This window comes from Microtus oregoni, unplaced genomic scaffold (genome assembly GCF_018167655.1).
Source record: "Microtus oregoni isolate MIOR12 unplaced genomic scaffold, Mior012 000051F_ref0000332, whole genome shotgun sequence".
In the NCBI taxonomy this organism is placed as follows: Eukaryota; Metazoa; Chordata; class Mammalia; order Rodentia; family Cricetidae; genus Microtus; species Microtus oregoni.
The window spans coordinates 8,961,109-8,975,573 of NW_024543811.1; positions in this window are offsets into that span (position 1 = coordinate 8,961,109).

A 14,465-nucleotide genomic window follows, 5' to 3' on the forward strand; every position below is an offset into this window, starting at 1 on the left:
ACTGAGCACCCAGCACCCCGAGCACTGTGCACCCAGCACCCTGAGCACTGAGCACCCAGCACCCGAGTACTGAGCACCCAGCACCCTGAGTACTGAGCACCCAGCTCCCTGAGTACTGAGCACCCAGCACCCCGAGTACTGAGCACCCAGCACCCTGAGTACTGAGCACCCAGCACCCTGAGCACTGAGCACCCAGCACCCTGAGCACTGAGGACCCAGCAGCCTGAGCACTGAGCACCCAGCACCCTGAGTACTGAGCACCGAGCACCCTGAGTACTGAGCACCCAGCACCCTGAGTACTGAGCACCCAGCACACTGAGTACTGAGCACACAGCACCCTGAGCACTGATCACCCAGCACCCTGAGTACTGAGCACCGAGTACCCTGAGTACTGAGCACCCAGCACCCCGAGCACTGAGCACCCAGCACCCTGAGTACTGAGCACTGAGCACCCAGCACCCCGAGTACTGAGCACCCAGCACCCTGTGTGCTGAGCACTGAGTACCCAGTACCCCGAGCACTGAGCACCCAGCACCCTGAGCACTGAGCACCCAGCACCCCGAGTACTGAGCACCCAGCACCCCGAGCACTGAGCACCCAGCACCCTGAGTACTGAGCACCCAGCACCCCGAGCACTGAGCACCCAGCACCCTGAGTACTGAGCACCCACCACCCCGAGCACTGAGCACCCAGCACCCTGAGCACTGAGCACCCAGCACCCCGAGTACTGAGCACCCAGCACCCCGAGCACTGAGCACCCAGCACCCTGAGTACTGAGCACCCACCACCCTGAGTACTGAGCACCCAGCACCCTGAGTACTGAGCACCCAGCACCCTGAACACTGAGCACCCAGCACCCTGAGCACTGAGCACCCAGCACCCTGAGTACTGAGCACCCAGCACCCTGAGTACTATACACCCCGCACCCCGAGCAGTGAGCACCCAGCACCCTGAGCACTGAGCACCGAGCACCCTGAGTACTGAGCACCCAGCACCCTGAGTACTGAGCACCCAGCACCCTGAGCACTGAGCACCCAGCACCCTGAACACTGAGCACCCAGCACCCTGAGAACTGAGCACCCAGCACCCTGAGTACTGAACACCCAGCACCCTGAGCACTGAGCACTGAGCACCCAGCACCCTGAGTACTGAGCAGCCAACACTCTGAGCACTGAGCACCCAGCACGCTGAGTACTGAGCACTGAGCACCCAGCACCCTGAGTACTGAGCACCCAGCACCCCGAGCACTGAGCACCCAGCACCCTGTGTACTGAGCACCGAGCACCCCGAGCACTGAGCACCCAACACGCTGAGTACTGAGCACCCAGCACCCCGAGAATGAGCACCCAGCACCTCGAGCACTGAGCACCCTGCACCCTGAGCACTGAGCACCCAGCACCCTGAGTACTGAGCACCCAGCACCCCGAGCACTGAGCACCCAGCACCCTGAGTACTGAGCACCCTGAGTACTGAGCACCCAGAACCCTGAGTACTGAGCACCCTGCATCCGAGCACTGAGCTCCCTGAGTACTGAGCACCCAGCACCATGAGTACTGAGCACCCAGCACCCTGAGTACTGAGCACTGAGCACCCAGAGAACTGAGCACCCAGCACCCCGAGGACTGAGCACCCAGCACCCTGTGCACTGAGCACTGAGCATCCAGCACCCCGAGCACTGAGCACCCTGAGCACTGAGCACCCAGCACCCCGAGTACTGAGCACTGAGCACCTTGAGCACTGAGCACCCAGCACCCTGAGCACTGAGCACCAAGCACCCCGAGTACTGAGCACCGAGAAACCCGAGCACTGAGCACCCTTAGTACTGAGCACTGAGCACCCTGAGTACTGAGCACTGAGCACCCTGAGTACTGAGCACTGAGCACCCTGAGTACTGAGCACCCAGCACCCTGAGTACTGAGCACCCAGAACCCTGAGCAATGATCACCCTGAGTACTGAGCACCCAGCACCTTGAGCACTGAGCACCGAGCACCCCGAGCACTGAGCACCCAGCACCCGGAGTACTGAGCACCCAGCACCCTGAGTACTAAGCACCGAGCACCATGAGTACTGAGCACCCAGCACCCTGAGCACTGAACACACAGCACCCTGAGTACTGGGCACCCCGAACACTGAGCGCCCAGCACCCTGAGTACTGAGCACCGAGCACCTCGAGCACTGAGCACCCAGCACCCCGAGCACTGAGCACCCAGCTCCCCGAGCACTGAGCACCCAGCACCCTGAGTACTGAGCACACAGCACCCTGAGTACTGAGCACCCAGCACCCCGAGCACTGAGCACCCAGCACCCTGAGCACTGAGCACCCAGCACCCTGCGCACTGAGCACCCAGCACCCCGAGCACTGAGCACCCAGCACCCTGAGTACTGAGCACTGAGCACCCAGCACCCCGAGCACTGAGCACCCAGCACCCTGAGTACTGAGCACTGAGCACCCAGCACCCTGAGCACTGTGCACCCAGCACCCTGAGCACTGAGCATACAGCACCCGAGTACTGAGCACCCAGCACCCTGAGTACTGACCACCCAGCTCCCTGAGTACTGAGCACCCAGCACCCCGAGTACTGAGCACCCAGCACCCCGAACACTGAGCACCCAGCACCCTGAGTACTGAGCACCGAGCATCTCGAGCACTGAGCACCCAGCACCCCGAGCACTGAGCACCCAGCACCCCGAGCACTGAGCACCCAGCACCCTGAGTACTGAGCACCCAGCACCCTGAGTACTGAGCACCGAGTACCCTGAGTACTGAGCACCCAGCACCCCGAGCACTGAGCACCCAGCACCCTGAGTACTGAGCACTGAGCACCCAGCACCCCGAGCACTGAGCACCCAGCACCCTGTGTACTGAGCACTGAGTACCCAGTACCCCGAGCACTGAGACCCAGCACCCTGAGCACTGAGCACCCAGCACCCCGAGCACTGAGCACCCAGCACCCTGAGTACTGAGCACCCAGCACCCTGAGTACTGAGCACCCAGCACCCTGAGTACTGAGCACCCAGCACCCTGAGCACTGAGCACCCGGCACCCTGAGCACTGAGCACCCAGCACCCTGAGCACTGAGCACCCAGCACCCTGAGTACTGAGCACCCAGCACCCTGAGTACTATACACCCAGCACCCCGAGCAGTGAGCACCCAGCACCCTGAGCACTGAGCACCCAGCACCCTGAGTACTGAACACTGAGCACCCAGCACCCCGAGCACTGAGCACCCAGCACCCTGAGTACTGAGCACTGAGCACCAAGCACCCCGAGTACTGAGCACCGAGCACCCCGAGAACTGAGCACCCAGCACCCTGAGCACTGAGCACTGAGCACCCTGAGCACTGAGCACCCAGCACCCCGAGTACTGAGCACTGAGCACCTTGAGCACTGAGCACCCAGCACCCTGAGCAATGAGCACCAAGCACCCCGAGTACTGAGCATCGAGAACCCCGAGCACTGAGCACCCAGCACCCCGAGCATCGAGCACCCTGAGTACTCAGCAACCAGCACACTGAGCACTGAGCACCCAGCACCCTGAGCACTGAGCACCCAGCACCCTGAGCACTGAGCACCCAGCACCCTGAGTACTGAGCACCGAGCACACCGAGCACTGAGCACCCAGCACCCTGAGCACTGAGCACCCTTAGTACTGAGCACTGAGCACCCTGAGTACTGAGCACTGAGCACCCTGAGTACTGAGCACCCAGCACCCTGAGTACTGAGCACCCAGAACCCTGAGCAATGATCACCCTGAGTACTGAGCACCCAGCACATTGAGCACTGAGCACCGAGCACCCCGAGCACTGAGCACAAAGCACCCCGAGCACTGAGCACCCAGCACCCTGAGTACTGAGCACACAGCACCCTGAGTACTGAGCACCCAGCACCCCGAGCACTGAGCACCCAGCACCCTGAGCACTGAGCACCCAGCACCCTGCGCACTGAGCACCCAGCACCCCGAGCACTGAGCACCCAGCACCCTGAGTACTGAGCACTGAGCACCCAGCACCCCGAGCACTGAGCACGCAGCACCCTGTGTACTGAGCACTGAGTACCCAGTACCCCGAGCACTGAGACCCAGCACCCTGAGCACTGAGCACCCAGCACCCCGAGCACTGAGCACCCAGCACCCTGAGTACTGAGCACCCAGCACCCTGAGTACTGAGCACCCAGCACCCTGAGTACTGAGCACCCAGCACCCTGAGCACTGAGCACCCGGCACCCTGAGCACTGAGCACCCAGCACCCTGAGCACTGAGCACCCAGCACCCTGAGTACTGAGCACCCAGCACCCTGAGTACTATACACCCAGCACCCCGAGCAGTGAGCACCCAGCACCCTGAGCACTGAGCACCCAGCACCCTGAGTACAGAACACTGAGCACCCAGCACCCCGAGCACTGAGCACCCAGCACCCTGAGTACTGAGCACTGAGCACCAAGCACCCCGAGTACTGAGCACCGAGCACCCCGAGAACTGAGCACCCAGCACCCTGAGCACTGAGCACTGAGCACCCTGAGCACTGAGCACCCAGCACCCCGAGTACTGAGCACTGAGCACCTTGAGCACTGAGCACCCAGCACCCTGAGCAATGAGCACCAAGCACCCCGAGTACTGAGCATCGATAACCCCGAGCACTGAGCACCCAGCTCCCCGAGCATCGAGCACCCTGAGTACTGAGCAACCAGCACACTGAGCACTGAGCACCCAGCACCCTGAGCACTGAGCACCCAGCACCCTGAGCACTGAGCACCCAGCACCCTGAGTACTGAGCACCGAGCACACCGAGCACTGAGCACCCAGCACCCTGAGCACTGAGCACCCTTAGTACTGAGCACTGAGCACCCTGAGTACTGAGCACTGAGCACCCTGAGTACTGAGCACCCAGCACCCTGAGTACTGAGCACCCAGAACCCTGAGCAATGATCACCCTGAGTACTGAGCACCCAGCACATTGAGCACTGAGCACCGAGCACCCCGAGCACTGAGCACCCAGCACCCCGAGCACTGAGCACCCAGCACCCTGAGTACTGAGCACACAGCACCCTGAGTACTGAGCACCCAGCACCCCGAGCACTGAGCACCCAGCACCCTGAGCACTGAGCACCCAGCACCCTGCGCACTGAGCACCCAGCACCCCGAGCACTGAGCACCCAGCACCCTGAGTACTGAGCACTGAGCACCCAGCACCCCGAGCACTGAGCACCCAGCACCCTGAGTACTGAGCACTGAGCACCCAGCACCCCAAGCACTGTGCACCCAGCACACTGAGCACTGAGCACCCAGCACCCGAGTACTGAGCACCTAGCACCCTGAGTACTGAGCACCCAGCTCCCTGAGTACTGAGCACCCAGAACCCCGAGCACTGAGCACCCAGCACCCTGTGTACTGAGCACCGAGCACCCCGAGCACTGAGCACCCAACACGCTGAGTACTGAGCACCCAGCACCCCGAGAATGAGCACCCAGCACCTCGAGCACTGAGCACCCTGCACCCTGAGCACTGAACACCCAGCACCCTGAGTACTGAGCACCCAGCACCCCGAGCACTGAGCACCCAGCACCCTGAGTACTGAGCACCCTGAGTACTGAGCACCCAGAACCCTGAGTACTGAGCACCCTGCATCCGAGCACTGAGCTCCCTGAGTACTGAGCACCCAGCACCATGAGTACTGAGCACCCAGCACCCTGAGTACTGAGCACTGAGCACCCAGAGAACTGAGCACCCAGCACCCCGAGGACTGAGCACCCAGCACCCTGTGCACTGAGCACTGAGCATCCAGCACCCCGAGCACTGATCACCCTGAGCACTGAGCACCCAGCACCCCGAGTACTGAGAACTGAGCACCTTGAGCACTGAGCACCCAGCACCCTGAGCACTGAGCACCAAGCACCCCGAGCACTGAGCACCCTGAGCACTGAGCACCCAGCACCCCGAGTACTGAGCACCGAGAACCCCGAGCACTGAGCACCCTTAGTACTGAGCACTGAGAACCCTGAGTACTGAGCACTGAGCACCCTGAGTACTGAGCACTGAGCACCCTGAGTACTGAGCACCCAGCACCCTGAGTACTGAGCACCCAGAACCCTGAGCAATGATCACCCTGAGTACTGAGCACCCAGCACCTTGAGCACTGAGCACCGAGCACCCCGAGCACTGAGCACCCAGCACCCGGAGTACTGAGCACCCCGCACCCTGAGTACTAAGCACCGAGCACCATGAGTACTGAGCACCCAGCACCCTGAGCACTGAACACACAGCACCCTGAGTACTGGGCACCCCGAACACTGAGCGCCCAGCACCCTGAGTACTAAGCACCGAGTACCTCGAGCACTGAGCACCCAGCACCCCGAGCACTGAGCACCCAGCACCCCGAGCACTGAGCACCCAGCACCCTGAGTACTGAGCACACAGCACCCTGAGTACTGAGCACCCAGCACCCCGAGCACTGAGCACCCTCACCCTGAGCACTGAGCACCCAGCACCCTGCGCACTGAGCACCCAGCACCCCGAGCACTGAGCACCCAGCACCCTGAGTACTGAGCACTGAGCACCCAGCACCCCGAGCACTGAGCACCCAGCACCCTGAGTACAGAGCACTGAGCACCCAGCACCCCGAGCACTGTGCACCCAGCACCCTGAGCACTGAGCACCCAGCACCCGAGTACTGAGCACCCAGCACCCTGAGTACTGACCACCCAGCTCCCTGAGTACTGAGCACCCAGCACCCCGAGTACTGAGCACCCAGCACCCTGAACACTGAGCACCCAGCACCCCGAGCACTGAGCACCCAGCACCCTGAGTACTGAGCACCCAGCACCCTGAGTACTGAGCACCGAGTACCCTGAGTACTGAGCACCCAGCACCCCGAGCACTGAGCACCCAGCACCCTGAGTACTGAGCACTGAGCACCCAGCACCCCGAGCACTGAGCACCCAGCACCCTGTGTACTGAGCACTGAGTACCCAGTACCCCGAGCACTGAGACCCAGCACCCTGAGCACTGAGAACCCAGCACCCCGAGCACTGAGCACCCAGCACCCTGAGTACTGAGCACCCAGCACCCTGAGTACTGAGCACCCAGCACCCTGAGTACTGAGCACCCAGCACCCTGAGCACTGAGCACCCGGCACCCTGAGCACTGAGCACCCAGCACCCTGAGCACTGAGCACCCAGCACCCTGAGTACTGAGCACCCAGCACCCTGAGTACTATACACCCAGCACCCCGAGCAGTGAGCACCCAGCACCCTGAGCACTGAGCACCCAGCACCCTGAGTACTGAACACAGAGCACCCAGCACCCCGAGCACTGAGCACCCAGCACCCTGAGTACTGAGCACTGAGCACCAAGCACCCCGAGTACTGAGCACCGAGCACCCCGAGAACTGAGCACCCAGCACCCTGAGCACTGAGCACTGGGCATCCTGAGCACTGAGCACCCAGCACCCCGAGTACTGAGCACTGAGCACCTTGAGCACTGAGCACCCAGCACCCTGAGCAATGAGCACCAAGCACCCCGAGTACTGAGCAACGAGAACCCCGAGCACTGAGCACCCAGCACCCCGAGCATCGAGCACCCTGAGTACTGAGCAACCAGCACACTGAGCACTGAGCACCCAGCACCCTGAGCACTGAGCACCCAGCACCCTGAGCACTGAGCACCCTTAGTACTGAGCACTGAGCACCCTGAGTACTGAGCACTGAGCACCCTGAGTACTGAGCACCCAGCACCCTGAGTACTGAGCACCCAGAACCCTGAGCAATGATCACCCTGAGTACTGAGCACCCAGCACATTGAGCACTGAGCACCGAGCACCCCGAGCACTGAGCACCCAGCACCCCGAGCACTGAGCATCCAGCACCCTGAGTACTGAGCACACAGCACACTGAGTACTGAGCACCCAACACCCCGAGCACTGAGCACCCAGCACCCTGAGTACTGAGCACTGAGCACCCAGCACCCCGAGCACTGAGCACCCAGCACCCTGAGTACTGAGCACTGAGCACCCAGCACCCCAAGCACTGTGCACCCAGCACACTGAGCACTGAGCACCCAGCACCCGAGTACTGAGCACCTAGCACCCTGAGTACTGAGCACCCAGCTCCCTGAGTACTGAGCACCCAGAACCCCGAGTACTGAGCACCCAGCACCCCGAACACTGAGCACCCAGCACCCTGAGTACTGAGCACCGAGCACCTCGAGCACTGAGCACCCAGCACCCCGAGCACTGAGCACCCAGCACCCCGAGCACTGAGCACCCAGCACCCTGAGTACTGAGCACCCAGCACCCTGAGTACTGAGCACCGAGTACCCTGAGTACTGAGCACCCAGCACCCCGAGCACTGAGCATCCAGCACCCTGAGTTCTGAGCACTGAGCACCCAGCACCCCGAGCACTGAGCACCCAGCACCCTGTGTACTGAGCACTGAGTACCCAGTACCCCGAGCACTGAGACCCAGCACCCTGAGCACTGAGCACCCAGCACACCGAGCACTGAGCACCCAGCACCCTGAGTACTGAGCACCCAGCACCCTGAGTACTGAGCACCCAGCACCCTGAGTACTGAGCACCCAGCACCCTGAGCACTGAGCACCCGGCACCCTGAGCACTGAGCACCCAGCACCCTGAGCACTGAGCACCTAGCACCCTGAGTACTTAGCACCCAGCACCCTGAGTACTATACACCCAGCACCCCGAGCAGTGAGCACCCAGCACCCTGAGCACTGAGCACCCAGCACCCTGAGTACTGAGCACTGAGCACCCAGCACCCCGAGCACTGAGCACCCAACACCCTGAGTACTGAGCACTGAGCACCAAGCACCCCGAGTACTGAGCACCGAGCACCCCGAGAACTGAGCACCCAGCACCCTGAGCACTGAGCACTGAGCACCCTGAGCACTGAGCACCCAGCACCCCGAGTACTGAGCACTGAGCACCTTGAGCACTGAGCACCCAGCACCCTGAGCACTGAGCACCAAGCACCCCGAGTACTGAGCACCGAGAACCCCGAGCACTGAGCACCCAGCACCCTGAGCACTGAGCACCCAGGACCCTGAGTACTGAGCACCCAGCACCATGAGTACTGAACACCCAGCACCCTGAGCACTGAGCACTGAGCACCCAGCACCCTGAGCACTGAGCACTGAGCACCCAGCACCCCGAGCACTGAGCACCCAGCACCCTGAGCACCCAGCACCCTGAGCACTGAGCACCCTGAGTACTGACCAATGAGCACCCAGCACCCTGAGTACTGAGCACCCAACACTCTGAGCACTTAGCACCCAGCACGCTGAGTACTGAGCACTGAGCACCCAGCACCCTGAGTACTGAGCACCCATCACCCTGAGTACTGAGCACCCAGCACCCTGAGCACTGAGCACCCAGCACCCCGAGCACTGAGCACCCAGCACCCTGAGTACTGAGCACTGAGCACCCAGCACCCCGAGCACTGAGCACTCAGTACCCTGTGTACTGAGCACTGAGTACCCAGTACCCCGTGCACTGAGACCCAGCACCCTGAGCACTGAGCACCCAGCACCCCGAGTACTGAGCACCCAGCAGCCCGAGCACTGAGCACCCAGCACCCCGAGCACTGAGCACCCAGCACCCTGAGTACTGAGCACCCAGCACCCCGAGAACTGAGCACCCAGCACCCTGAGCACTGAGCAACGAGAACCCCGAGCACTGTGCACCCAGCACCCTGAGAACTGAGCACCCAGCACCCTGAGTACTGAGCACACAGCATCCTGAGCACTGAGTACTGAGCAGCCCAAGCACTGAGCACCCAGCACCCTGAGCACTGAGCACCCAGCACCCCTTGCACTGAGCACCCAGCACCCAGAGTACTGAGCACGCAGCACCCTGAGTACTGAGCACCCAGCACCCCGAGCACTGAGCACCCAGCACCCTGAGCACTGAGCACCCAGGACCCTGAGTACTGAGCACCCAGCACCCCGAGCACTGAGCACCCAGCACCCTGAGAACTGAGCACCGAGCACCCCGAGCACTGACACCAAGCACCCCGAGCACTGAGAACCCAGCACCCTGAGTACTGAGCACCGAGCACCCCGAGCACTGAGCACCCAGCACCCTGAGTACTGAGCACGGAGCACCCCGAGCACTGAGCACCCAGCACCCTGAGTACTGAGCACGGAGCACCCTGAGTACTGAGCACCCTGCACCCCGAGCACTGAGCACCCAGCACCCTGAGCACTGAGCACCCAGGACCCTGAGTACTGAGCACCCAGCACCCCGAGCACTGAGCACCCAGCACCCTGAGAACTGAGCACCGAGCACCCCGAGCACTGAGCACCAAGCACCCCGAGCACTGAGAACCCAGCACCCTGAGAACTGAGCACCGAGCACCCCGAGCACTGAGCACCAAGCACCCCGAGCACTGAGCACCCAGCACCCTGTGTACTGAGCACCGAGCACCCCGAGCACTGAGCACCCAGCACCCTGAGTACTGAGCACGGAGCACCCTGAGTACTGTGCACCCAGCACCCCGAGCACTTAGCACCCAGCACACTGAGTACTGAGCACCCAGCACCCTGAGCACTGAGCATCCAGCACCCCGAGCACTGAGCACCCAGCACTCTGAGTACTGAGAACCGAGCACCCCGAGCACTGAGCACCCAGCACCTTGAGCACTGAGCACCCTGAGTACTGAGCACCCAGCACCCTGAGCACTGAGCACCCAGCACCCCGAGTACTGAGCACCGAGCACCCCGAGAACTGAGCACCCAGCACCCCGAGCACTGAGCACTGTGCACCCTGAGCACTGAGCACCCAGCACCCCGAGTACTGAGCACTGAGCACCCTAAGTACTGAGCACCCAGCACCCCGAGTACTGAGCACTGAGCACCATGAGTACTGAGCACCCAGCACCCTGAGCACTGAGCACTGAGGACCCTGAGTACTGAGCACCGAGCACCCCGAGCACTGAGCACCCAGCACACTGAGTACTGAGCACCGAGCTCCCCGAGCACTGAGCACCCAGCACCCGGAGTACTGAGCACGCAGCACCCTGAGTACTGAGCACCCAGCTCCCCTTACACGGAGCACCCATCACCCGGAGTACTGAGCACGCAGCACCCTGAGTACTGAGCACCCAGCAGCCCGAGCACTGAGCACCCAGCACCCTGAGTACTGAGCACCGAGCACCCCGAGCACTGAGCACCAAGCACCCCGAGCACTGAGAACCCAGCACCCTGAGTACTGAGCACGGAGCACCCCGAGCACTGAGCACCCAGCACCCTGAGTACTGAGCACCGAGCACCCCGAGCACTGAGCACCCAGCACCCTGAGTACTGAGCACAGAGCACCCTGAGTACTGTGCACCCAGCACCCCGAGCACTTAGCACCCAGCACCCTGAGTACTGAGCACCCAGCACCCTGAGCACTGAGCATCCAGCACCCCGAGCACTGAGCACCCAGCACTCTGAGTACTGAGAACCGAGCACCCCGAGCACTGAGCACCCAGCACCTTGAGCACTGAGCACCCTGAGTACTGAGCACCCAGCACCCTGAGCACTGAGCACCCAGCACCCCGAGTACTGAGCACCGAGCACCCCGAGAACTGAGCACCCAGCACCCCGAGCACTGAGCACTGTGCACCCTGAGCACTGAGCACCCAGCACCCCGAGTACTGAGCACTGAGCACACTAAGTACTGAGCACCCAGCACCCCGAGTACTGAGCACTGAGCACCATGAGTACTGAGCACCCAGCACCCTGAGCACTGAGCACTGAGGACCCTGAGTACTGAGCACCGAGCACCCCGAGCACTGAGCACCCAGCACCCTGAGTACTGAGCACCGAGCTCCCCGAGCACTGAGCACCCTGAGTACTGAGCACCCAGCACCCTTAGTACTGAGCACCCAGCACCCCGAGAATGAGCACCCTGAGCACTGAGCACCCAGCACCCTGAGTACTGAGCACCCAGCACCCTAAGCACTGACCACCCAGCACCCTGAACATTGAGCACCCAGCACCCTGAGTACTGAGCACCCAGCACCCTGAGTACTGAACACCCAGCACCCTTAGCACTGAGCACTGAGCACCCAGCACCCTGAGCACTGAGCACTGAGCACCCAGCCCCCTGAGCACTGAGTACCCAGCACCCCGAGCACTGAGTACCCAGCACCCTGAGCACCCAGCACCCTGAGCACTGAGCACCCTGAGCACTGAGCACTGAGCACCCAGCACCCTGAGTACTGAGCAGCCAACACTCTGAGCAAAGAGCACCCAGCACGCTGAGTACTGAGCACTGAGCACCCAGCACCCTGAGTACTGAGCACCCAGCACCCCGAGCACTGAGCACCCAGCACCCTGTGTACTGAGCACCGAGCACCCCGAGCACTGAGCACCCAACACGCTGAGTACTGAGCACCCAGCACCCCGAGAATGAGCACCCAGCACCTCGAGCACTGAGAACCCTGCACCCTGAGCACTGAGCACCCAGCACCCTGAGTACTGAGCACCCAGCACCCTGAGCACTGAGCACCCAGCACCCTGAGTACTGAGCACCCTGAGTACTGAGCACCCAGAACCCTGAGTACTGAGCACCCTGCACCCCGAGCACTGAGCTCCCTGAGTACTGAGCACCCAGCACCCTGAGTACTGAGCACCCAGCACCCTGAGTACTGAGCACTGAGCACCCAGAGAACTGAGCATCCAGCACCCCGAGGACTGAGCACCCAGCACCCTCTGCACTGAGCACTGAGCATCCAGCACCCCGAGCACTGAGCACCCTGAGCTCTTAGCACCCTGAGTACTTAGCACCCAGCACCCTGAGTACTGAGCACCCAGCACCCTGAGCACTGAGCACCCAGCATCCTGAGTACTGAGCACCCAGCACCCTGAGTACTGAGCACTGAGCACCCCGAGCACTGAGCACCCAGCACCCTGAGCACTGAGCACCCAGCACCCTGAGCACTGAGCACCCAGCACCCTGAGCACTGAGCACCAAGCACCCCGAGTACTGAGCACCGAGCACCCCGAGAACTGAGCACCCAGCACCCTGAGTACTGAGCACCGAGCTCCCCGAGCACTGAGCACCCTGAGTACTGAGCACCCAGCACCCTGAGTACTGAGCACCGAGCACCCCGAGCACTGAGCACCCAGCACCCCGAGCACTGAGCACCCAGCACCCTGAGTTTCTGAGCACCCAGCACCCCGAGAATGAGCACCCTGAGCACTGAGTACCCAGCACCATGAGTACTGAGCACCGAGCACCCTGAGCACTGAGCACCCAGCACCCTGAGTACTGAGCACCCAGCACCCTGAGTACTGAGCATCCAGCACCCTGAGCACTGAGCACCCAACAACCTGAATACTGAGCACCCAGCACTCTGAGCACTGAGCACCCAGCACCCCGAGCACTGAGCACCCAGCACACCGAGCACTGAGCACTGAGCACCCTGAGCACTGAGCACCCAGCAACCCGAGTACTGAGCACTGAGCACCCTGAGTACTGAGTACCCAGCACCCCGAGTACTGAGCACTGAGCACCCTGAGTACTGAGCACCCAGCCCCCTGAGCACTGAGCACTGAGTACCCTGAGTACTGAGCACCGAGCACCCCGAGCACTGAGCACCCAGCACCCCGAGCACTGAGCACCCAGCACCCTGTGTACTGAGCACTGAGTACCCAGTACCCCCGAGCACTGAGACCCAGCACCCTGAGCACTGAGCACCCAGCACCCCGAGTACTGATCACCCAGCACCCCGAGCACTGAGCACCCAGCACCCCGAGCACTGAGCACCCAGCACCCTGAGTACTGAGCAAACAGCACCCCGAGCACTGAGCACCCAGCACCCCGAGCACTGAGCACCCAGCACCCTGAGTACTGAGCACCAAGCACCCCGAGCACTGAGCACCGAGCACCCCGAGCACTGAGCACCCAGCACCCCGAGCACTGAGCACCCAGCACCCTGAGAACTGAGCACCCAGCACCCTGATTACTGAGCACCCAGCATCCTCAGCACTGAGCACCCAGCACCCTGAGCACTGAGCCCCCAGGACCCTGAGTACTGAGCACCCAGCACCCTGAGTACTGAACACCCAGCACCCAGAGCACTGAGCACTGAGCACAAAGCATCCTGAGCACTGAGCACTGAGCAACCAGCACCCTGAGCACTGAGCACCCAGCACCCCGAGCACTGAGCACCCAGCACCCTGATCACCCAGCACCCTGAGCACTGAGCACCCTGAGCACTGAGCAATGAGCACCCAGCACCCTGAGTACTGAGCACACAACACTCTGAGCTCTGAGCACCCAGCACGCTGAGTACTGAGCACCCAGCACCCCGAGCACTGAGCACCCAGCACCCTGTGTACTGAGCACCGAGCACCCCGAGCACTGAGCACCCAGCACCCTGAGTACTGAGCACCCAGCACCCCGAGAATGAGCACCCAGCACCCCGAGCACTGAGCACCCAGCACCCAGAGCACTGAGCATCCAGC